This window comes from Polyodon spathula, chromosome 20, assembly GCF_017654505.1.
Source record: "Polyodon spathula isolate WHYD16114869_AA chromosome 20, ASM1765450v1, whole genome shotgun sequence".
NCBI classification, from domain to species: domain Eukaryota; kingdom Metazoa; phylum Chordata; class Actinopteri; order Acipenseriformes; family Polyodontidae; genus Polyodon; species Polyodon spathula.
The window spans coordinates 13720243-13743294 of record NC_054553.1 but is presented as its reverse complement, the minus strand read 5'-3'; the positions used below and the strand labels follow the sequence as shown (position 1 = coordinate 13743294).

Below are 23052 nucleotides of genomic sequence, written 5' to 3'. Positions count from 1 at the left end.
ATGACTGACTTCCCGACCCAGGAAATGAATTGTCAGGCCAGCCTGTCCAAAGACTTCCCCTCTTGCTACTTAGCGCCCTCACAGGTCGGGAGGGAGATTTATAACCAGATCACATGGTGCTCTCGTTTGTACCTGGCAACTTATTTTTTGGCTTTAGCCTTCAAATTTGTATACAATCATTTGAATTTCTTTATTTCCTGACAGTTTACTTCTCTGTGGGAACTGAATTCTGTTGTAATCTGTCCCCAGGTAGGTTCCTTCAGTGCCAATGTTTCATTGTCTGTCTTTTTATTTTAATAATGATTTGAATTTATTAAATACTAAATTTGATAAAAGGTTTTTTTCGAGCCAATTAAATAAAGTTGCTGCCATGACGATGCTCTGACTACTATGTCATGAAACAATGATTCGTAATGTGGCAAAGTGGTTTGTAGTGCTCCGGTGTATAGGTGATTTGAGGTGCTCCAGCAAAGGACAAACACAAAGTTTACCGGTCAGGTTTCTTTTAATGCCCTTTAAACCGGGTTTCAAATAATAAAGCTGGCTCTACCCAGCAATGGGTATTGCCAGCAAAAACTGGACTCAAAATAATAAAGCTGGTTCTACCCAGCAATGGGTATTACCAGCTACAAAACAAAGGGGTTGCAGTCCCGAAATAATAACCACAGAAAACACATCTCCAAACTGGGTGCTCTGGTGCAGGTGCGGTGCTCTGAGTGCTGGTGCTCGTGCGCGTTCAGGTCCGGGCTTCTCGCTGCAGCTCCAGCTTCGTATCAGCCGTCTGGCAAAACAAACATAACACTTCTCAATGAACCCACACTTCATTCAAGGTTCCGTCCTTGTCTCCTCCCATTAACCACAACAAAGGAGACGATTACGGAGTCACGGCCCCCTAAAGTACCCTAAGCCCCGCCCCCTCCGATAGCTAGTTCAATCACGTCTCCTCCAATTCATGACTGAAACTTCGCTCACCGTACTAGGGCGATGACTCCAGGTACCGTAACGCTGCCCTCTTCCTGAATGGCCGGCTCCCGACTGTCACTGGGATGAACTGCCCAACCATTCAGTAGGAAGCCCGCAGCTCCTGTTGTACAGTGCCCTCACCGGTCGAGAGGGAGATTGTTGATTCGTATTCATTCGCTCTCCGTCACAGTAATCAAGCTGCAATACCGATAGCATCAATCCTGGATTACCGAGTGAATCCTAGAATCAAGATGCGCTACCGACAGTATCAATCCTGGATTACCGAACGAATCCTAGAATCAAGCTGTGCTACCGACAGCATCAATCCTGGATTACCAAATGAATCCTAGAATCAAGATGCACTACTGACAGCATCAATCCTGGATTACCGAGTGAATCCTAGACTCAAACTGCGCTACTGACAGCAGCAATCCTGGATTACTGAGTGAATCCTAGATACAATCTTGGATTTGTAGATCCGTGGCCAATCTTGATATGCACAACAGAAATAAATCTGGGATTAGTCAAGGATTTGATTGAATCTTGATCTCGATGTGTGCAATCCACCCCCTTGTGGTCTGATGCAGCAAAGTTGTCTCAAACTAGGTCTCCCGGTCTCCTGGAACCAGATTTCAAACCACTGTTCCTTGAAAAAGTGGCTTTGTTTTCCCTCAGGTTAGGATGCATTTTAGATTTGTTAGAGCTCATATTCCTAATTGTTTTTTTTGATGAATGAAGTAAGTGAGCAACATATAGTACATATCTGTACAGTAGATGTGGCAGGCTTGAATAGAGGGCTGATGTTAAATTTTCTGTTGGTAGGTGCTTCTGTTTCAAATACCGTTCTTAAAAGTAAGGGCCATTCTGGAGTTGCTGTAGAGTTCCCAGGACTTGAGGGTGGTAATCACTGAGGAATGGTCAATACATTGCATTTCATTTTAAGTTTGTGTGTGAGCGTATTTGTTTACCACATTCCTTGGGAACACGCTGCTCCCTTGCCATTACAAATATTTGAAACTTCCAGAGCTGTCGAGACAAAGCAGAGTTTGGGAAATGATCAACAAAAGACTATTTGCATATTATTTTCTTCTAATTGTCTGCAGGCAAGCTTTTTTCTCTGTAAAAATAAACTTTTCCAGAGAGAGCTTTTCAAAAAACATCGGAATGCTATTTAATCAAAAGAAAAGCAAAATGGGGAATTTCACAATTTTCAGTTAAATTCAGAATAAATCCATCACTTCCTGACAGACTTTATAGAAATGCTGCTGTAGCACCAACAAGGAGCACCAAAGCTCTTTCTTAATCTTGTCGTGTGCCAATAAGTTGTGGGGTTTGGTTTATCTTATAAGAAATAATACACAGATGTACCTCACTGAAGACCTCAAAGGTGGTAATAATAATTACTACCCTTTTCAGTCCAATAAATATCCTACACCATCTCGGTTGCCTATAGTGGGCATTAAGGCAACAGTTTCCAGCTTTTTGTCCTGCAAGTACGTGTGTGTGTGTGTGTGTGTGTGTGTGTGTGTGTGTGTGTGTGTGTGTGTATATATATATATATTGTATTAAAGTTGCGGTTTTGGTGCGATGTGGCAGGAAGTGGCATTGTGGTGACATCAGGCCAGAGGGCGGAACAGAAACACAGACAGGTCAGGTAACTGCAGTTCACAGGCGCAGTGTGTGCCGTTTATTGTAAATTCAAAAAATAATAAAATATTTAAACAAAAATAAACACTTGCTCACAGAGCGAAATAAAAGATTTAAACAAAAACAAAATCTCGAACACAAACAATAACAAAGCCCAAGGTCAGGCTGGGCAACACCCACCCGGAGTGCAGAGAGCTGCAGGTTTTTATGCAGGTGACCATCTCCCGATTAGCAACAAATGAATCACTTAATTAACTTGGGAGATGGTCACCTTTTGCACAAGTTTTTAATGTAGATGGGGCTTCCCATCCACACTGCAAAAACAAAACCTACACCAAAACAATAACAAACGCACCATACAGGAGCGGAGGGGGAAACTCTGTTCTAAAATAAATACTGAACAGGGCTGCTCACCCTGCTACATAAATATAAACAGTTTGCACCACATATATGCTTGCTTTCAAGATGGATTTTTGTTCATTTTTTCAAAAAACAACAATAAGAAAAAAAACATACAAATTAGTTCTTAAGACTCCCTCTTTATCATCAAAAAAAACCGTTTTTGCTGTGTTTCATTTCAAGAGTTGCATAACAGTGAAAGCACACTCACAAAATTGAACAGTCGTTACAGTATTTGCAAAACAGAAATAAACCTTCAGTCACAAAATGGAACAGTAAGTAAATAAATACAGTACTTGCATCACGGCCCACAGTCTTCTTTCCCATTGCTAACCATAGGCTACAAAGGATGACAAGGAACACCAATCCCCCACTAGCAAAAGGTAATGTGAGAGTGGTTTCCTTTTCTGTTTCAGTTTACTTTTCAACATTATTTTCCAATGAAATTACATAATAGAAACAATGCAGCTATATTAAAGGTTGCGGCAACTATAAAAAGTTATGGTTTGTAATTGAATTGAAAACAGTTTTTCAAAACTGTCTTTGCTTTTGTCTTTATAACTGTCATGTTTTCATTTTTATATTTAAAAAAAAAAAATAGTGGTATCATTGAATATTAATATGCTGCTTCTCTTTTAGTTTTTCAAAATGATTGAGTGTTGGAACTGCAGCTCAGCCAAATAACTGCATATGAAAACCAGTCAATTAGCTGTGATCGCAGTGGAGGCTCCGCAGCTGCTGTATGAGAGAGATGGGAGGGTTCACAGAGATGGAGTGATATTGAAAGAGACTTTTGTGTGCTTTCCATCAGAAAGGAAAAAGCCAAGCTTTCTATTCTAATTTGTGGCTGTTAAAACATCTCTTTTACTGTGAGTCCACAGCTGTTGCTGGGCTATATAAATCATGCATCAGAACAGGCAATACACTGTGTGCAGGGGTGTATTTCACACAGCTTGGGCAGCAAGAGCCCCCCAAAATACACCCTAAACACTGAAGTTAAAATGATAGCTTATAAAATAATTTCAATGGTATTACTGTATCAAAGGAGAGAGTTTTTCTTGTCTTGCTTTCCAGGAAGCCTGCTACTGCCTTATTTCTTAGGTCATTTCATCAGCAGTGTCTTCAGGGCAAAAAAAAAAAAAAACATTTTACTGGCTTAGAGATTTCTTTAACCTAGTGCAGTACCAGATATCATGTTAAATGAAAACACACGTGTGCATGGTACAATTTATGGAACTATTTTGTTTGCTACAATCATTTTAAAACGTTACACAAAGTATTCATAAGTAGTGGAACTGATTAATCATAACTGAACGAATGGGGGTGGGGTATTTGCAGCCCATTTTGTACTCTGAGTCTCAGCTCAGTAAATATCTTGGAAATGTAACCGTCCCACATCTACCAACACAAGAACTATCCCAAATATTATGTGTTTAATACCAATGTGGGAGACTTTATTGTAGCCCCCAAACATTCTGGAAAACAGAAGGATCAACAGCAAAGCTAAAATGATCTTGAGAGAATGTTACCAGGTTAACAGGAGGTACGGCGTGCTTTTAAAAGCCCTTGAGAGAATGTTACCAGGTTAACGGGAGGTACGGCATTCTTTTAAAAGTGCTGGTTATTCCGCTTACGTTTCAGTGAGTTAGATCCACCTCCTTCAGTGACAGTGAGCAGCAGCACCCAGATGAGGAGCGCGCTGAAATCATCCAGTCTGCACACCCCTGCCATACTGACCGCTGCTTGCAACACTTCAAGTGCTGCAGGATCCAAGCCTGTTCCTCTGTGGAAATAACAAGAGAATACTTTCATACACTTTCATTGTCAGCAGTTTACATTGAAGTGATTGTAGCTGACAAGATAATTCCATAAACCTAACCCCTAAGTGCACTTCTGTTCGGAATGCAGTTCCCTTTCAAGTGTAATGACAACCATTACCGAATGGGAAGAGCCTCTCTGACCGTCAATCACTGAGCATATATAAAAAAAGCTGCCCTATCAGGTCCCTGCTGTGAGGAGGAAGTCCCTCCCACCTCCTGCTGAAGAGAGTCATCCTCACAGTAGCATATCGCCATTTTCTCTCTCACTCATTGAGACTGGTCATAGATTGCCTCGTGCTTTCTTTGTTCCGAAATTGGCTGATTTGTGTGGTTTCGACCTAGAAATTAAATAATAACATGGTAAGATACCACTTTCGAGTGTTTCTGAGATTGCTCATTGTCTTAGTCTCACGTCGACAGTTTTCTATTGATTAGAGTTGGTTTCGACCCCTCTATCTGAGATTGGTGATCAGCTTTTTATTCTCTTTTACTGCCTCGTTTAGTTATACCGTTGCTGGCTATTGTGGTGCTGTAGGGAGACCCCATGGGCTCACAGCGCTGTCCTCTACGTTGATTTACTCGGCCTCAGCTACCTTCCAGCTCGGGCCTACGCAACTCTCTCACTACTCTCACCCTTCAAGGGTGTGCCCCTTAGCACCGTCGAACCAGCGATTCTCCTTCAACAGGAGACCACCAATCTTCATCAGAAGAATGCTGTGCGCTTAGTAAACCCAAGCTATGCCCTCAACAGCTTCTATTCCAGATACTTCCTGGTGCCCAAGAGGGATGGCAGTTTCAGACCTATTCTGGATCTCAGGGTCATCAAAATGTTCCTCAAACAAAGGAAGTTCAAAATGTTGACCACACAGCGTATACTCCAGTCTGTCCAACCAGGCGACTGGTTCATATCGATTGACCTGCAAGACGCCTACTTCCATGTCCCGATCCGTCCCGCACACAGAAAATATCTGCGCTTCGTCTTTCAAGGCAACGCTTACAAATTCTGCGTGCTGCCGTTTGGCCTTTTGCTGGTGCCCCGCACATTTTCCAAGTGCAAGGATGCAGCACTGGCTCCACTCAGGCTGCGGGGTATTCATATCTTGAACTACCTGGACGATTAGTTAGTTTGCACACGTTCCAAAGCACGCGCCAAGGTGCACACCAGAGAGGTCATAGATCATGTGACGAAGTTAAGGCTCTCTCCATACATACATCAATAGAAGAGCAAGTTCGTACCATCTCAGTCCACAGTGTTCCTGGGGATCAAACTGAACTCTATGAGCATGCTACCTCACTGTTGGGAGACAGGAATCGGTCGTTGGAAGTCACACTCTCACAACTCAGAGAGAATGCTCTTCTATAGGTCAGAATATTTCAAAGGTTGTTGGGGTTGATGGAAGTCGCCTCAAGAATCCTTCCCCTAGTGCTGCTGAGAAGGCGCCCGCTTCAAGCCTGGGTAAATATGCTCAAGCTGCACCCAGTCCGCGATCAATACCGGCTGGTGCGAGTGTCCAGACAATGCCGGAAGACACTGGAGTGGTGGCTCCGCCCTGGCAATCTGTGCCTAGGATCTCCCCTCGGCTCCCCTTACTGAAGGGAGGTTGTGACTACGGACACCTCCAGCCTGAGCTGGGGAGTGGTCTGGAATGGGAGAGGAATAAGAGGTTAGTGGAAGGGACATTGGCAGCAAGCGCATATAAATGCCCAAGAGTTGCAAGCAGTAGCCCTGGCACAATCTTATTTTCATCAGCAGTTAGTGCACAAACATGTGCTGGTCCAGACGGACAACACTACAGTGGTAGCTTATATAAACCACCAAGGCAGCTTGCGCTCGCCGGGCTTTCACCACGCAGCGCACGGACTCCTGTCCTGGACGCACAGAAACTTGCGTTCCATCAGGGCGGTTCACCTCCCCGGTGTGGACAACAGGGCAGCAGACCTCCGTTCCACAGGAGCTCCAGATAGCTTGGAGTGGAGAATGCACCCTCACGTGGTGAAACAGATTTGAGAGAGGTTTCGTACTGCACAAGTCGACCACTTCGCCACAGTCGAGTCCACTCATTGTCCCCTATGGTTCTCTATGGAGAGAGACGGGGGCCTCCTGGGAGTAGACAAGCTAGCTCACCCCTGGCCACAGGGGCTCTTGTATGCGTTCCTTCCGCTACTGCTGTTACCCCTGACACTAGAGAGGATCAGGGTGGAGAGAGTACAGGTTTTGCTGGTTGCACCCAGATGGGAGAGGCGCCCCTGGTTTGCTCTGACTGACCCATTCAGCCGGGGCAGTTCTGGCAGCGGAAAGGCTGTGGGGGCAGGTGGTCCCCCGACCTCCCCCTTTTTCGTAGTCGGCAGCACCCTTTTGTGGGGCTCCAGCCACAAGAACTCCTGCAACGAAATTGCTGCGGGGAAAGGTGTTCTCCTGACCTCTCCCCTCTTCTTCATAGCCGGTAGCTCCCCCTGGTGGGATTCCGGCCTGACCCCTGCGGCCAAGCAGAGCTGACAGTGACCCCTGGCGAAGCAGTTCTGGTGACTCCAAGTGAAGCAGAGCCAGCAGCCCCAGGCGATGCAAAGCGGCAGGCAACCCCAGGTGATGCGACACAGCTGGCAACCCCAGGCAGGCATCCTTGGGCGAAGCGAGACAAGGAGTCAGAACAAGCTGGGGTGAAGGTTTTGGCCCTCTTCTCGGCCACTACGGCCGGGCGGTTCTTCCCCATGCTTCCCTCAGCAGCCTATGCAAGGGTTGCTGAGGACCGCCAGCATCTAGTCCTGTTCATTCTGGTGAAGGGAGAGGCAGCTCCAGCTCCTCTTCCCCTGATGGTGATGGAGGCAGAGGCAGCTCCAGCTCCTCTCCTCGTGATGGTGGCAGAAGTCATACAGGAGGCATTCGTCCTCTGCTGGTGGAAAGGGACCCAACAGGCATTCACCCTCTGTGCTGGTGCATTCACCCTCTGCAGAGGCAGAGGCAGCTCCTGCTGCTCTGCTGCTGGTGGTGGAGGTGGCGGAGGCAGCTTTTGCTGTTCTGCTCCTAGCGGTGGCACCCCTTTGTATTTATTTACTTATGTGTTATTATTATTATTATATAATTGTATTGTATTTTTATGCTGTTTGAGGCCGGCGAGAAAGCTGGTCTTATAATGTGCAGTCGGTAGGGATGAGGTTAAAACCCCTTCCCTAGGACCCTCATGGGAATGTGGCTGGAGCCTTAAGGTAATTATTGTATCAAATTAGGTAATTAAGGCTCCAGCCACAGACTATAAAAAGACACACTCCAGGCTTATTAGGATTAGAATGTCAGAGGCGAGATGTGAGTCTAAATAATCAGAAATAACAATTGCTAGACGTGCTGGTTCATTAACCAGCACGGTACTTGTTACTGTTATTATTTATTTGTTTGGCCAACGCGCCTTTTTGTTTTGTGTCTTTTGTTGTTTAAATCTTTCATTTTTTCATTCAATTAAAATATAAGCGCAGCAGCACTGTTTGTGCATATCATCCTTCTTTGTTTTGTGTTGCTTCTTCCTGGGTCCATGACGTCCTGCAACTACTCTGCCACAGAGACCCATGGAAATCCAAATGCCCGTAGTTTTGTTTTCTGGGAGTCAGTTTTTCATTCAGTTTAATAATTCTCTGATGTCACGTGGAGGGTAACAATGTTCATGAACACAACGTCCTAGAAGGTCCCATTGGTTGCTCTATGGGATCAAGGTCTGGACTTCTTGCTGACCGGTTCATAAGTTCTCAAGATAATCTGACAATCCTGGTAGTATGACATCAGGTATTATCTTGCATATTAAAACATACTCTGGACCAATTGCACCAGCAAATTGTGCTGAAGAGCTGTAAATCCTTCCATTCGAAACAATGAGAATTGCACGACCTCCAATGCAGATGCCTCCCCCATCTTAAGTGAGTCCCCTCCAAAAGATGTTCCATTGAGCAAATCGTTCTCTTCCCCAGGCTCTCTCGCTCAAAACACCTTGATTATTAGAGGACCGTTGAATCCATGATTCATCACTGATCAAAACAGGTGCCCAATCACCGAGCTGCATGTTCTGGTGATCAAGGGAGCAATCAGGAGCCTCTTCAGTTGTTTTATGTCATAACAAAAGTGGGATTGTCTGCTGAAAAACTAAGATCCTAAACGATTTCATTTGCATTTAACAGTGTTATTTTTTTCATCAAACTAGTATTTTTGAATACAATATCCTTCAACACCATGTGAATTGTTTTATATGCAAATTTACCAGAATGTTGGTGGATCACAATATTGTTCAGTTCAAACTAATTTAAATTGCTCAGTCGTGCATTACTGTAAGCTCATTAATGACTATTTTGTTAATGGAAAATGTGTTTGCAGAAATAAATACTGTACATTGTTCAACGATGTTTTTTGTTAATGGAATATTTAAAAAATGTAAGATTGACCAGATTCTGACTTTAACCGTATCATTTAATACTGGCATGTTTTTCAGGGGAAGTGACAGTTAAAATATATCTATTATATTATACTTCTGTTATTTTTGTGCAGCTACTGTTTTGAAAAATCCCTTGTGTGGCAAGTAAAGCTTGCATTGTTGTTCTCCGATACCCCCAAAAAAGTTTCTAAAGATTTGTTTAATATAACAGTATTCATAATGTTTTGTGGGAAATCCAATGGCCTTTTCCAATTTTCACTCAACATGTAGATGTCAAATTTAGAAAGAAAAAATGACTAACACTAAAATAATACAGAAACTGAACACATTAATAAACTTTAGAAGACTCCAACTTTTAGACTATTTTAAAAACTCAAAGCAGTAGACACAAACGTTGTGGAATGAAGTATAAATTTTACCCAGCATGTGAGACAATTAGGGAAACAAGATAAGCTGTTTAGTACAAGTATTGTTTTCAGCAATGGCTCTGTCTAAATCTAAGCTTTGTTTTGATCTCCCAGCACAGTACATGAGCTTGTGGGTCTGAAGCAGAGATAGAGCTCTGACTGAAAGGTCATCTCACTGCTGTACAAATGGCTCTCTCATTTCCACTTGCCTGGCAGTGATCTTGGAACCCTATACTCTATACAGAGGGGAGTGCCATGGCTCGGACTGACAATGCAATGCATTCAACAGGACTGCCGCCATAAACTGCTCACAATGGACTATGTAATACTAGAAATGAATTAAAAAGCTTGAGCCTGGGAACATGATGAAGCCATTACATGAACATCTGAAGATAAAACAGGCAGGTAGACTTCTAACTTTGGGCTTCTCTTTTTAGTTTTGGCCAGGAACATCTGGATTTTAGCTGCCTGTTTCTATCTGCTACCATATTCCTTCAAAATAAGATCCATCCATTCGGATTCACAGGCACCCCATTAGCACCTATAAGTGGCCTTGGATAAAGGTGTCTGCCAAATAAATAATTGTAGTACTAATCTTGGACTGTGACCCTGGGTGTCACATACTTTCACATTCCTTTAGGTAAGGCAATGCAAGACTAGTGATAGAGTATGAAACACACTGTATTACTAATTTTGCAAGCTGATCAGTGGAGAAAACCAATGTAACATGATCCCAGCTGTAATGTACTGGACTTGATGTCTGCAGCCAGCTTTTTTTTTTTTTTTTTTTTTTTTTTTTTTAACATTTAAAAATCATTTTTAATATAAAAGTGTCAGAGGTTCAAAAGTAGAAATAATTTATATTTATAAGTTCTAGAAATTTCTCAAACAAAATAATTTCTGGAAAAATCTTTTGTAACAAAAGTTTTGCTTTTGTGGATGAGGAAAAAAGTTACAAGATGTCTACAATTTATTTATTTCAGCATTTTGTTTTGCAAAACTAAAAAAATGCTAATTAAAAAAAATATTCATATCCTTTGATGCTATGATAGTATTGTCAACAAGTTGCTAGAAATTTCAATATGATAATGCAGAACCTAATTCTAGAAAATGCTGGATTGTAGGTGGACATTCTTAGAGAGTGTTGCAAAGTGCACCGCCCCTGGGCTATTTATTTGTGTTGTATGTTACATGTAGTGTGTTACTGTTAGTGTATAGTCATTGGTACACAGTATATAAATAGGTCTGTGTAACACGAGTGGTTTAAAATGTATATTTTTATTTAGGCATGAGGATTGCGCAGCACTTCACGTGCAAGTAAAATGTAATAATATGTGAGCATGGGGAATTGCACTTTATTAATTCCGAGACTCCAACTGAATGATTGATTAGCAATCAAGTTTCAGTACGGCTGCATAAAAGCAACATGTTTTCACTCACTTGGGGTTGTGTGTTTTAGTGAGTGGAGAACGGGTGTGGAGAGGACAAAGTAAAAACGTAAGGTAAATCATAATTTCAGCTCACCGTGTTTGTCTCTGAGGTCCGTTTTGTTTGTCTCTTTGTTTTGGCTAAAGTGCCGTGTCCTGTGTTTTGTTTGTCTTGCAATCTTTTATTTTCTGTCTGTTCATTTATTAAATGCTGAGGGCAAGCAAGCGCTCAGCTTCACCAAAAACTCCACCTCTCTGTTTATTTTGTGTTGGTTCCTGGGTTCTGGTCTGACGTCACCCACTGCAGCCGTCTTTGTGACAGAGAGTGTAAAAGGGTTAGGCATAGGGTGATTGCTGTCATTACCAATAAGTCAATATGGGAAGAAGTAAAGAGCTATCTGAAGATCTTAGGCAGAACATTATTTATTGTCATAAATCTGGAGAAGGATATAAGAAGATTGCCAAGCTGTTGTATATCCCAATTTCAACTATTGTTTCTCTTATCAAAAAGTACAAGACTTGTGGTACTGTCATAATGCTCCCTTGGTCTGGAAGACAGAAGGTTCTTTCACAAAGAACAAGTATAATAATTGTGACGAAGGTTAATAACAATCCGAGATTGACTGCTAAAGATATTCACAGTGAATAGTTGCTTTCAATGATTTTACCCCAGTTTTCTCAACAATTTGGAATCGCTGATTGTATTATATTAATCCTGGTTCACCTGCTGCAACCCCCAGCGACTCGCGGAACGGCGGCTGACACACGCGTCCTCCGAAATGTGTCTGCCAAGCTGTCTTTTTTCTCACTGCAGATCCACAAAGCCATCAGACCTATAGTGCCGGGGGACAACACAGATCTGTATGGCTCCACAGCAGACCCGCAGGCGCCCTATCAGCCACAGGATTTGCTGGTGCACAGAACCGCGCAGGTCAGATTTTCACGACCGGCTTCTGACCCCACTACAGGACCCGACGCAAAACCGTGAACCCACTGCAGCACCGTCTCCTTACCCGCGACCTGGCCCACTTTAATAAGACCTGCAACCCGACCGGAACCCGCAAGTGTTTGGGCTTTACCTACGCCGACTCTCTCACGCTCTCATTCACACAGATATCTCTACCATTCTCCATGGATTGAGTTTATACAATAGGCTATACAGGTAGCTTTTTCTAGTGGTCTGAATATATTTTAACATTGTAACATTAACTATCTCTACTTACTTTACTATAAAATACCTGTCTATTCCTTTCGTCCCACCAGTTGAAAGGGAGCTACACCTCTACTTTCACAAACAGTTCTGTGGCTGTCATTTACAAAAACAGAATTACAAGTTTTAACAAATCCAGTCATGTTTATTATTTTCATTCAATACGATTCCAAACGAATTCCACACTTGTGATTTACCTGTCAAACTATTATCCACTACATGATATAAATTGTGCGCTGCGCTACATCTCATCTACAGGCATTTTTAATATCACCGAGCAGACGTGATAAGAAGATCTTGGGATGTATCAAACAAGCGAGGACAACAGTGCTTAGCCAACTGACTCCTTCCTAATCTTCTCCTGCTTTAGTGCTGGAAACATTGGTGCATTTACCTTTTAATTATTTGGGAAATGGTTACGGATGAGTACGCTGAAAGGACAGAAAATGTTTTAGGTGATTCAAATTCTGACCCGAAAATTATATTTTTTGACCCGCACCTGAACTTGCGAAAAAGTTCAGATTCTGACCCGAAACCGCAGGTCATCCGCGTGTACACGACCCGATGCAGGACTCTACCGTGCATCGCCCTGCTAACCCAAGCACGGGCGGCGCTCAGCCAATTATGAGCCGCCTCCTGGGAACTGGATGTTCCAACATAACAACGATCCAAAGCACACAAGAATAAAATCAAGGTTCTGGAATGGCCTAGTAAAAGTCTCACTCTACATCTGACTGAGAATCTTTGGTATGAGTTGAAGAAGGTTGTGCATAACAGAAGTCCCCAAAATTTGAATGAACTGGAACAATTTTGCCTGAAGAATAGTTAAAAAAAAAACAAAAGAAGTAAACTATCACGCCAAAAGCTCATTGACAAATGCCCTAATCTTTTAAAAGAGGTTATTATTGCTAAAGGTGCCTAAACTAGCTATTAATTTCATGTTTCTGGTCAGGGCATGAATACTTAAGAATTTGCATTTTTGGAGTTTTGCCAAAAAATTGCTTAAATAAATAATTGTTTATTTAATCTATTTCTTACTAAAACAACATTTATAAGTGAATGAAATAGAGTATCTAACTTGTCCTGGAATGGAGTAAAAACACTAAAAGGAAAATAACAAATTCTAATGAATCCTTCATTTGATAAACCCTCCTGAACAGGACATGTCTCTGCTGTGTGTGTTCCACTGGCTGTCATAGCAGAGGGCTCTGTTTGGATAAACACACTGGTACATAATCACCACAGCAACGGGGACAGTCCAGGACCACAGCCAGTGCAGTCCAAGTATACTGAGCTTTGTGCAATTAACTCACTCTGTAATCTCACCAACTGTGGCAGGGAAAATTTTGCAGGTTTTTTTTTAGTCTTAAATAAAGATTATTAATTTGCAATGAAAACGTAAGTGTATATGCACAGTATCAGATTACATATTATAAAATTGCTTGCATTTTGTAAAAAAAAAAAAAAAAAAAAAAAAAAAACATCTACAGCCGACTGTGGATGGGAGTTCCCAGGAGGCGGTGCTCAATTGGCTGAACGTTCCCTGGGGTGCTTGCGGGTGGGGGGGGGGCACTAGGTCGTCCAGGGTGTCCTTGGCTCACTGCGCACCAGCGACCCCTGTAGTCTGGCCAGGCGCCTGCGGGCTTGCCTGTTAGCTGCCCGGGAGCTGCGTTGTCCTCCCACGCTGTAGCTCCTGGGTGGTGCATGGTGAATCCGCAGTGTGCAAAGAAGCGGTCGGCTGACAGCACACGTTTTGGAGGACAGCGTGTGCTCGTCTCCGCCGCTCTCGAGTCAGCGCAGGGGTGGTAGTGGTGAGTTGAGACTAAATTACAGCAGATTCCTTAAAATTATGAGCCAACATTATTCACTTTTATACAGTCAATGCATACATTTACTGCACTTTTGGACCCATATTAAATGAAATGTGCAATTTAAGAAAGATACAAAGATCAAGTGTCGTGCAAGAATAGAATGGGAAATATGTTCCTGTAGTTGTCACATGCTCACTTTCACCTTTTGTTGGTGCAGTATAACACTTCAAAACCTGAGGGAAGTAGCCTTGATGTGATGGACTAGGGGTGTACTGATACATCAAGGTCATGATATGAGGATCACAGTGCAATGACTCACCTACATTGCATGATGTGCAAGATTACAAAAATAAACACTGGTGTCTGCTTCATCCCAGGCTGCAGCTGCTGATCCAGCTGGCTCATATCTTACAAGACAGAGCTATGCAATTCATATCGCCCAATGCCCGGGACAAGTTTTGCCATTATACTTTGCCCATTGGACAAACATGACAAAGTTAATAATAATAATAATAATAATAATAATAATAATAATAATAATAATAATAATTTTCCTGTGTTTGTTCTGTTGCTAGAAAAACACTCCAGGTGTATTTCTAGAGAGCCACACAAGTCTCTGAAAAGCAACTACTAGCACTACTAGCACCTACACACAAATGTTTGAAAAAGTGTCCAAAACCACAGTTAAAAAGAAAGCCAGAAATGGCTGCCAAGAGAGAACTGGCAATGCAGACTAATCTTTTAAACTTAAGGTATTATTTATGTTTTTTATAAATTAGCAAATAAGGGATACTGCTTTCTTAATACATGAACCTGACATTTAAAATGCAGCAATCTAGTAAAGTTACAGGAGATGAAAGTTAAAAGTAAATAAAGCTGAAAAGTGGTCTGCTAACCCTGATGCAAATATTCAATCAAATAAAGTTGATGTAAAATGATATAGATCTCTCTCTCTCCCTCTATAGTTTCAAGTGAAATCTATTTTTTCTTATCTGTGCACAAGGGCTGAAATAAATGTTGTACAGCATGTCTTATTTTAATGTTCTTGTTCATTTGGATCTCAAATACAACTTGTTTACAGAAGAAGGTCACTCCCTTTTAATTGTTAAAGGTCAAAAAAGAAATATGTATAATGTTCTTGTTAATTTCTATTGTTGTGGCACCTTCCTTTCCTTCATGTTTATAGAGCTTTAATAATAATAATATAATAATAATAATTGAAAAAAACAAAAGCAGCCACACATAATACTTTCAGTGCAGGCAGACACAAGGCAAGAGCTGTTGAACTTGAGCTAATTGTCCACCGTTTGGGCTTATTTGTAATACTAAGCATTTCATATTGCAAACGTTTATTTTAAAAGCACACATTTGACATTTTCTGCTTCATTTTATCTAACCATGGAAAAATATAGTGCTAATAAAACCAAAAACACAAATTGCTTGTCATGTAAGTTTTTTGAAAAAAAGTTTAAAACTTTAAAAAAAAATAAAATAAAAAAAAAATAAAAAAAATCTTAACTTTGTTAATATCAATACCACTTGATTATTTTGCTGTTTTCTATGGGAATCAAATGTCTGACAACTTCTTATTTTACAAAAGATGCTTGTTTAAACATGGGGTGTAGTTTATAATTCCATGTTTGTCTCCGTCAACATCAGGTCACAAAGAAAAAGCAGACGACAGGCTGCAGTTACTGCAACAAGTATTTATTATCTATAACAAAAGCACTGTCAATGTAAAATAACAAGTTAAAAAAAACAAAACAACAGCTGTTTAAAGTGGTGATATCAAACACAAAACCCAAGTTAGGAGAAGCAATTAGGGCAACTTTATCAAGCATCAAACAAATAGGCACAATTGGAAGGTGCTGGGGCCCAGCATTCACACAATTGTTGCTTCTAACTTGGCTTCTCTTTTTCTAGCTTTACAATGTTTAGTAAAACGTGACCTATAGTTTGACCTCATTAGTACAACCGGCCCCCTTTGCTAATGACATCTTCAGCCAGGGTCGTAACCAAGTATAAATCTTCACATTTTGTAAAATTACTTTACACTTACTTCTAAAGATGCAACGCGTTTCAGTAAATTCAAACGACAAACTGCATCCAGCGCAGCGGGAGAACACAAACGTAAAACACCATTAAGTGAGGTCGGCATTGCACGGGAGATGAAGGGGGGCTTCACAGTTTTGATTGAGTGACTGTTGTCTAAGCATTATTTGTGAATGCTTATTCACCATTGCTACACCCCGTTAAAAAAACTGACTGCGTAGTATTTGTTTTCATTTAATCATAATATCACAATTTACAAGATTAAATACATTACTATACCTCCTGGGCGCTGCCAATAGGGTCACACGACTGCGATACTGCACGCTGATTGGCTCAGTGGATATGGCGGATTTTGCTGAATTAAAAGGCAGGCGTATAGCAAGTTATGGAAATAAATTATCATTCGAGTTGTTTTTAATGTAGTGTATATCGTGTTTTCAGGACAAAGGACATTGCACATCAGAAAGTAGGCACTGTGAGATGAATGATCCTGCTTTTGGCTCAGTTTTGGTGCGAATGGCGTATATCGAGTTTTGCATCTAAACTCTTCATCATATATAATGAAGAGTTTAGATGTCCTCCGCCTGTGTGTGGATAGCCTCGCCCTGTGTGATGAACCTGCCTGTGGGAGCCGAGGTCGCTACAATATATTCCCACGATTCTGGTGCCGCATTTGTGCCGTATAAAAATGTGAGAAACATCATCCGTGTATGAGTGTCCATCTGTCTGCGGTTACTGTTTCTCGTTGTATAGCTAAATCTTGGCAGTTTCCGACAAGTTTTTTTAACTTGGATGAGGAACTACCGTTCCTCTTAATATATGTATTTTTACGTGAAAATTGTACTTTTTATACAGATGGATAAACGCATCAGCCAAATCAATTAATATGACATGCATTTTTCTAGCTTGCTATTTATTAATTTATTTATACAATTATAATATTGTAGCGAGCATGTGAATTACTGGACATACACACAAAGGATGTCAGGTTTAAAGCAGTTTATTAGGCAGCTAACAGCAATTCAGCACCATTCACATACACAACCACATAGACTAGACAGCCCTTCCCTACTCCAGAGCACTACTCTGCCTCTCAAGGTGACCTCCACATATTACACAAATAACACCAGAAGGGTAATAACAGTTACAGGGTAATGCATTTCACAATCTTGGAACTTTACAAGAACCAATAAGGAAACAATAATTTCGCACTCCCAGCAGTCAATGGGAAGAGCTCTCTCTGACCACCAATCACTGAGCATATATAAAAATGCTGCCCTATCAGGGCCCTGCTGTGAGGGGAAGTCCCTCCCACCTCATCTGAAGAGGGACATCCTCACAGTAGCACATCACCATTTTCTTTTGAAAACAGAGGTCAGCTGGGGACACGACCTCAAAAGGATTATGGTTGTCATTCTCTTTCAGTGAACCAGGGTTATGGTAATAACCTAACGTTCCCTTTCAATTGAATGACAACCATTACTGGATGGGAAAGCTGTACCAAAGCTATCTTGGCTCTAGATTACCAACAGTACAGCCCCACAGCGATAGCCTCAGAGCCCACATGATGCCTAAGGGCATGAGCCCAGAGGGTCTCACTCAGTTTGCAACATCAAGGCGGTAAAATCGCACAAATGTCTGACTACCTGTCCATGTAGCAACATTGCATAACCCATCTAAGGACGCGCCATGCAGGAAAGCCCACAAAGTTGCCTGGCCCCTGGTAGAATGGGCCGTAATATCCCCCGGTAACAGGGAGTCCGTTTGTTCATGTGCCAAGCGTATCGCATCTGCCACCCCGTGCGCCAGACGTTGCTTCGATAGGGCCTGACCCGTAGAGCGGGACCCATAGCAGTCAAACAGCTGGTTGGACTGTCTCCATGGCGCCGTCCTATCCCGGTAACAGCACAGAGCCCGAACCAGGCATAGCATGTGCTCTGACTTGTGTGGCGAGGTCTGAAAGTTTCCAAAACCACTGGTTGGTTAATATGGAATGAGGATACCACCTTTGGCAAAAAGGATGGATTTGTTCTTAATGTTACCCGCAAGTCATTTCCCGTAAATGCCATGCATGTGTCATCAGTGGACAGCGCATGAAGCTCACTTATTCGTCTGGCAGATGTAATGGCTATTAAAAATGCCAACTTCAATGAAACAGGGCGTAGTTCTGCTGACACCATGGGCTTGAATGGAGGACCCATAAGGGCCCGCAGTACCAGTTCTAGATCCCACTTGGGGACCACACTAAGGGAGAACGAAGCCTCCAAGCCCCGTTAAGAAATTGCACTGTCAGGAAATGTGCCCCACGGGACAGAGTCAGTTTTGTCATGGCACACTGATATTGCTGCCAGGTATTCTTTCAAAGTGGACGCTGATTTTCCTGCGTCAAACAGGTGTTCTAATAAGGTTAATATCGTCTCAATAGGGCAGGTCACAGGATCTTGACCTTCAGCAAGGCACCAGTCTTGGAAAACGTTCCATTTATATGAGTACTGGGCTCTAATGCTCTGCACCCTAGCAGACTAGTGTTTCTACTACCGCATCTGGCAAACCTCTTCTGAATAGACGGCTACATTCAACGGCCAGACCCAGAGTTGGAGCTGGGCTGGGTTCGGGTGCCATAATAACCCCTCCGCTTGGCTCAGAAGGTCCTTGCGTGGCGGGAGCTGCCACGGCTGACCCGACCACATGTCGGAGAGGAGAGCAAACCAGGGGCGTCTCGGCCATCTAGCTGCAAACAGAAAACCTGTGCTCTTTCCACCCTGATCCTCTCTCGTGTCAGGGGTAATAATGATAGGGGAGGGAACGCATACAAGAGCGCCTATGGCAAGGGTGAACTAGTGCGTCTACTCCCAGGGGGCCCCCATCTTTCTCCATGGAGAACCAAAGGGGGCAATGAGTGGACTCGGCTTTGGCAAAGAGGTCGACTTATGCAGGTCGAAACCTCTTCTAAATCTGTTTCACCACTTGAGGATGCAGTCTCCATTCCGAGCTGTCTGGAGCTCTTCTGGACAGGAGGTCTGCTGCCTTGTTGTCGTCGTCCACACCGGGGAGGTGAACCGCCCTGATGGAATGCAAGTTTCTGTGCGTCCAGGACAGGAGTCTGTGCTCTGCGAGAAGGCCCAGCGAGCGCAAGCCGCCTTGATGGTTTATGTAGGCTACTACTGTCGTATTGTCCGTCCGGACTAGCACATGTTTGTGCAGTAACTGTTGGAGAAAATGAGATAACGCCAGGATCACTGCTTGCAGCTCTTTGGCATTTATGTGCGCTCACTGCCAATGTCCCTTTCACTGACCTCTTATTCCTCTCCCATTCCAGACTGCTCAGAGACCAGGGGATCCGAGGGGAGAGCCGAGAAACAGGATTGCCAGGACGGAGCCACCACTCCAGTGTCTTCCGGCATTGTCTGGACACTTGTACCAGCCCGTACCGATCTCGCACCGGGTGCACCTTGAGAGTATTTACCCAGGCTTGAAGCGGGCGCATTCGCAGCAGCCCTAGTGGAAGGATACTCAAGGCAGCTGCCATCAGCCCAAACGTTTGATATACGCTGACCTGTAGGAGAGAGTCCTCTCTGAATAGGGAGTGTGGCCTCCAACGACCAAATCCTGTCTTCTGACAGTGAGGCAAGCATGCTCACAGAGTTCAGTTAGATCCCCAGGAACACTGTGGTTACTGAGATGGTACGAAGTTGCTCTTCTGTTGATGTATTGAGAGCCTTAACTTGGTCTATGACCTGTTTTGTGTGTATCTTTGCGCGTCTTTTGGAATGTGCGCAAACTAGCCAATCATCCATATAGTTCAAGATCCAAATACCCCACAGCCTGAGTGGAGCCAGTGCTGCATCCATGCACTTGGAAAATGTGCGGGGTGCTAGCGAGGCTGGAATCCATACGCGTTGCCTTGAAAGGTAAAGCGCAGATATTTTATGTGCACGGGACGGATCGGGAAGTGAAAGTAGGAACCTTGATGTGAACCAGTTGCCCGGTTGGACAGACTGGAGGATACACTGTGCTGTCAACATATTGAACTTCCTCTGTTTGAGGAACAAATTGAAGACCCTGAGGTCCAGAATAGTTCTGAAACCGCTGTCCCTTTTAGGCACCAGGAAGTACCTGGAGTAAAAGCTGCCGAGGGCATTGCTTGGATCTACCAAGTGCACAGCGTTCTTCTGTTGAAGATTGGCAATCTTCTGTTGAAGGAGCATCACCCTCGCTGGTTCGACAGTGGTCCAGAGCACAACCTTGAAGGGTGGTGGACCTAATTGAAATCGTAGCGCGTATCCGTGTCTCATTGTTGATAGCACCCAGGAGTCCTGAGTGCAGTCTTACCATGGGTCCTTGCCTTTGGTCAGTCCGGTTGTGAGGGGGGTTGGTAGCAGCCGGGGACCGTCAAAGCTTAGGAGGGGGCAGGTGTTTTTTATGCCGCGGTCTCCAGCCGGAGAACTATTTACTCCTGGCCGGCGGTGGTCCCTTGCTGCTGGCTCTGCCTGCTTGTCTGTTTTGGGGTGGCGGGCGGTGTTCAGACCTTGTTGGCCCCGCAGGCTCTAAATGCCACTTTGGCTGCTGGCGGTAGGCAGGAAGGCGCGAGAACTTGGAAGTGACCTCCGTGGCCTCGTGCGACCTTTCAAGGCTCACATCAGTGGTCGCTCCGAACGTCTGCCCCGGTGTAATAGGGGCATCTAGTAATGCTGCCTTCTCGGTCTCAACAACCTTGGCCTGTGTTAGCCATAGATGTCTGCATGCGGCTACCAGCGCCGCTAGAGACCTGCCTGATGCCTGACCTAACTCCCCCATAGGTCAGTCATTGCCGTTGTGACCGCCAACAACTCCCCTGTGTCTGCCTCCGTTGCTCGCTCCTGCAGTCTCTCAGCCAGCTGTGTCCGATACAGGACCAGTATAGCCATTGCATTGGCTGCCCTGGCTGATAGTGCCGCTGACGCATGCACTTTCTTAAGCATGGCGTTGGTTATTCTGCACGGCTTGGACGGGCAGGTTGGGTCTTTGTCCCCTCTGGTGAAAGTGGATCCCTGCACCAGTACTGTGACCATATCCCAGATGGTGGGGAACGTGCCTAAGACCGCTTCTTGGGCTCCTGCAGTGTGTGGCAGGGCCTCTGAGGGGGGGGGGGGGGAAGCTGGGTAACTCCAGGACGAGCAAACAAGCTCGAGGAAATCCTGGCACAAGGGGAGGGCATGCTGTGGGTACGCTTTCTTATGTAGGAAGCGGATCCCCTTTTTCTCCTGTTCTGCCGGCCAGGGGACGTCCGTGGCTGCAGACGAGTGCCCAGAACTCTTCCTTTTGCGACATATGGGGCAAGGAAGGTAAGGACGCCCCCCGCTGTGGCTTGCCCGATGGATGTGGCTGGGTCAGACACGTCTGACCTCGATGCTGTAACAGACAACTCGTCTGGGCTAGGAGGTCTACGCATTAACGATGGAGCGCGAGACTGGGGAAGTTGGTGCTGCCCTGTGGTAAGGGGGCAATCTGCCCTGAGATTTAAGTAGGTATTTTCCTCCTAAAGACCTGAAGCCTAAATAAGACATAACAAAGCTGCTCAGCCGAGCCTGCGACGCAATCATGCCCCCCCTGAAGAGGACAAATGATTGCTTGCACAGATCTCAGCATCATTTTTCCTTCAAGCCTGCTGCAATCATGGACGCAGTGACCTTGAAGGTTAATGATTACATTTCTTTTTCAGGGAACCAGGGTTATGATAATAACTTAACATTCCCTTTCAAGTACGAAATGAAACCATTACCCAAGCCGTCGCAAAGGCGAGATTGCTGCACGACTGGAATGTTACAAGGCTAAGCCGAGGCTGACTTGTGCGCTCTCATTCGGGACCCCAGTAACAAGTAGCTAGGGCTAAAAAATTGAGAACCTCATCTTTATGCCTGCGTTGAATGGGTTGACTGAGAAGCCACCCTTAAGACTAGTCCCAAAAACAGAGTTTTGAGGATCTACTACATTAAGTCTGTAGAACCTAGTAGAAGGTACGAGGAGTAGCTCAGTGCTGCATTGCAAACGTCTTTGACACATGCGCCCTAGAATAGAGCCCACAAAGTTGCCATGCACCTGGTGGAATGGGCAGTGAGCTTTTCTGGAGGGGGCAAGTCGGCTCACTTATAGGCAGTCCTGACTGTCTGCTATCCATTTGGATAGTCTCTGCTTACAGGGCTTGACCATAGCAGACAATTTTTTTTTTAACTGGCCCCAACTTTTGCCAGCATAAAATGCTAGGGCCTGCACTGTACAAAGCATATGGAGCTGCTGCTCTGTCAGACTGGAAAGGAGGTGGATGGAAAGCCTCCAGTTACATAGACTGAAAAGGTCCTGCAAAACTTCAGCATTACTGCCATGGGACAAGTCATGGGGTCGAACACACGAGACAGACACCACGTCTGTAAGACTCTCCACTTGTACCTGTACTGGGAACATGTGAAGGCTGCTGTGGCATTTTGCAAGGTGTCAATAACGCTATTGGACAGACTCAGATGGCTGAATGCAACAGTTTAAGGGCAAGACCCAAAGCTAAAGGCCTGTGTCTGACAGCAGGTCACGGCACTTCTGCAGTCTCCACAGCTGGCCGCTCAGGAGCTGCACCAGGGTTTAAACCAGTCTCCTGGGCCAATAACAGTTGTACACTGGAGCCAAGCCCTCACAGTACAGCTAGTTTCACACTTGTCATTTTGTTGAGCTGAGCCGAAACCGTAAAACTATGGCCTTGCAAGATATCTGGTACTGGCTCAGTGCGGGATTAACTTGTACTGTCCGAAACAATAAAAAACAATTAAAAAGTTCTTTGTCACAGACCTGCAACGACAGTCATTTTTTTTTAAAAATACCATATATTAAGACTGCATGTATAAAAACAAGTTGTAAAGAAAAATATCTAAATATG

At 44.0% G+C, this 23052-nt stretch overlaps 1 pseudogene; it reads right to left on the bottom strand.

The window, feature by feature from the left end:
• Nucleotides 1-23052, bottom strand: part of LOC121295903 — a 35179-nt pseudogene that overhangs the window by 10281 nt on the left and 1846 nt on the right.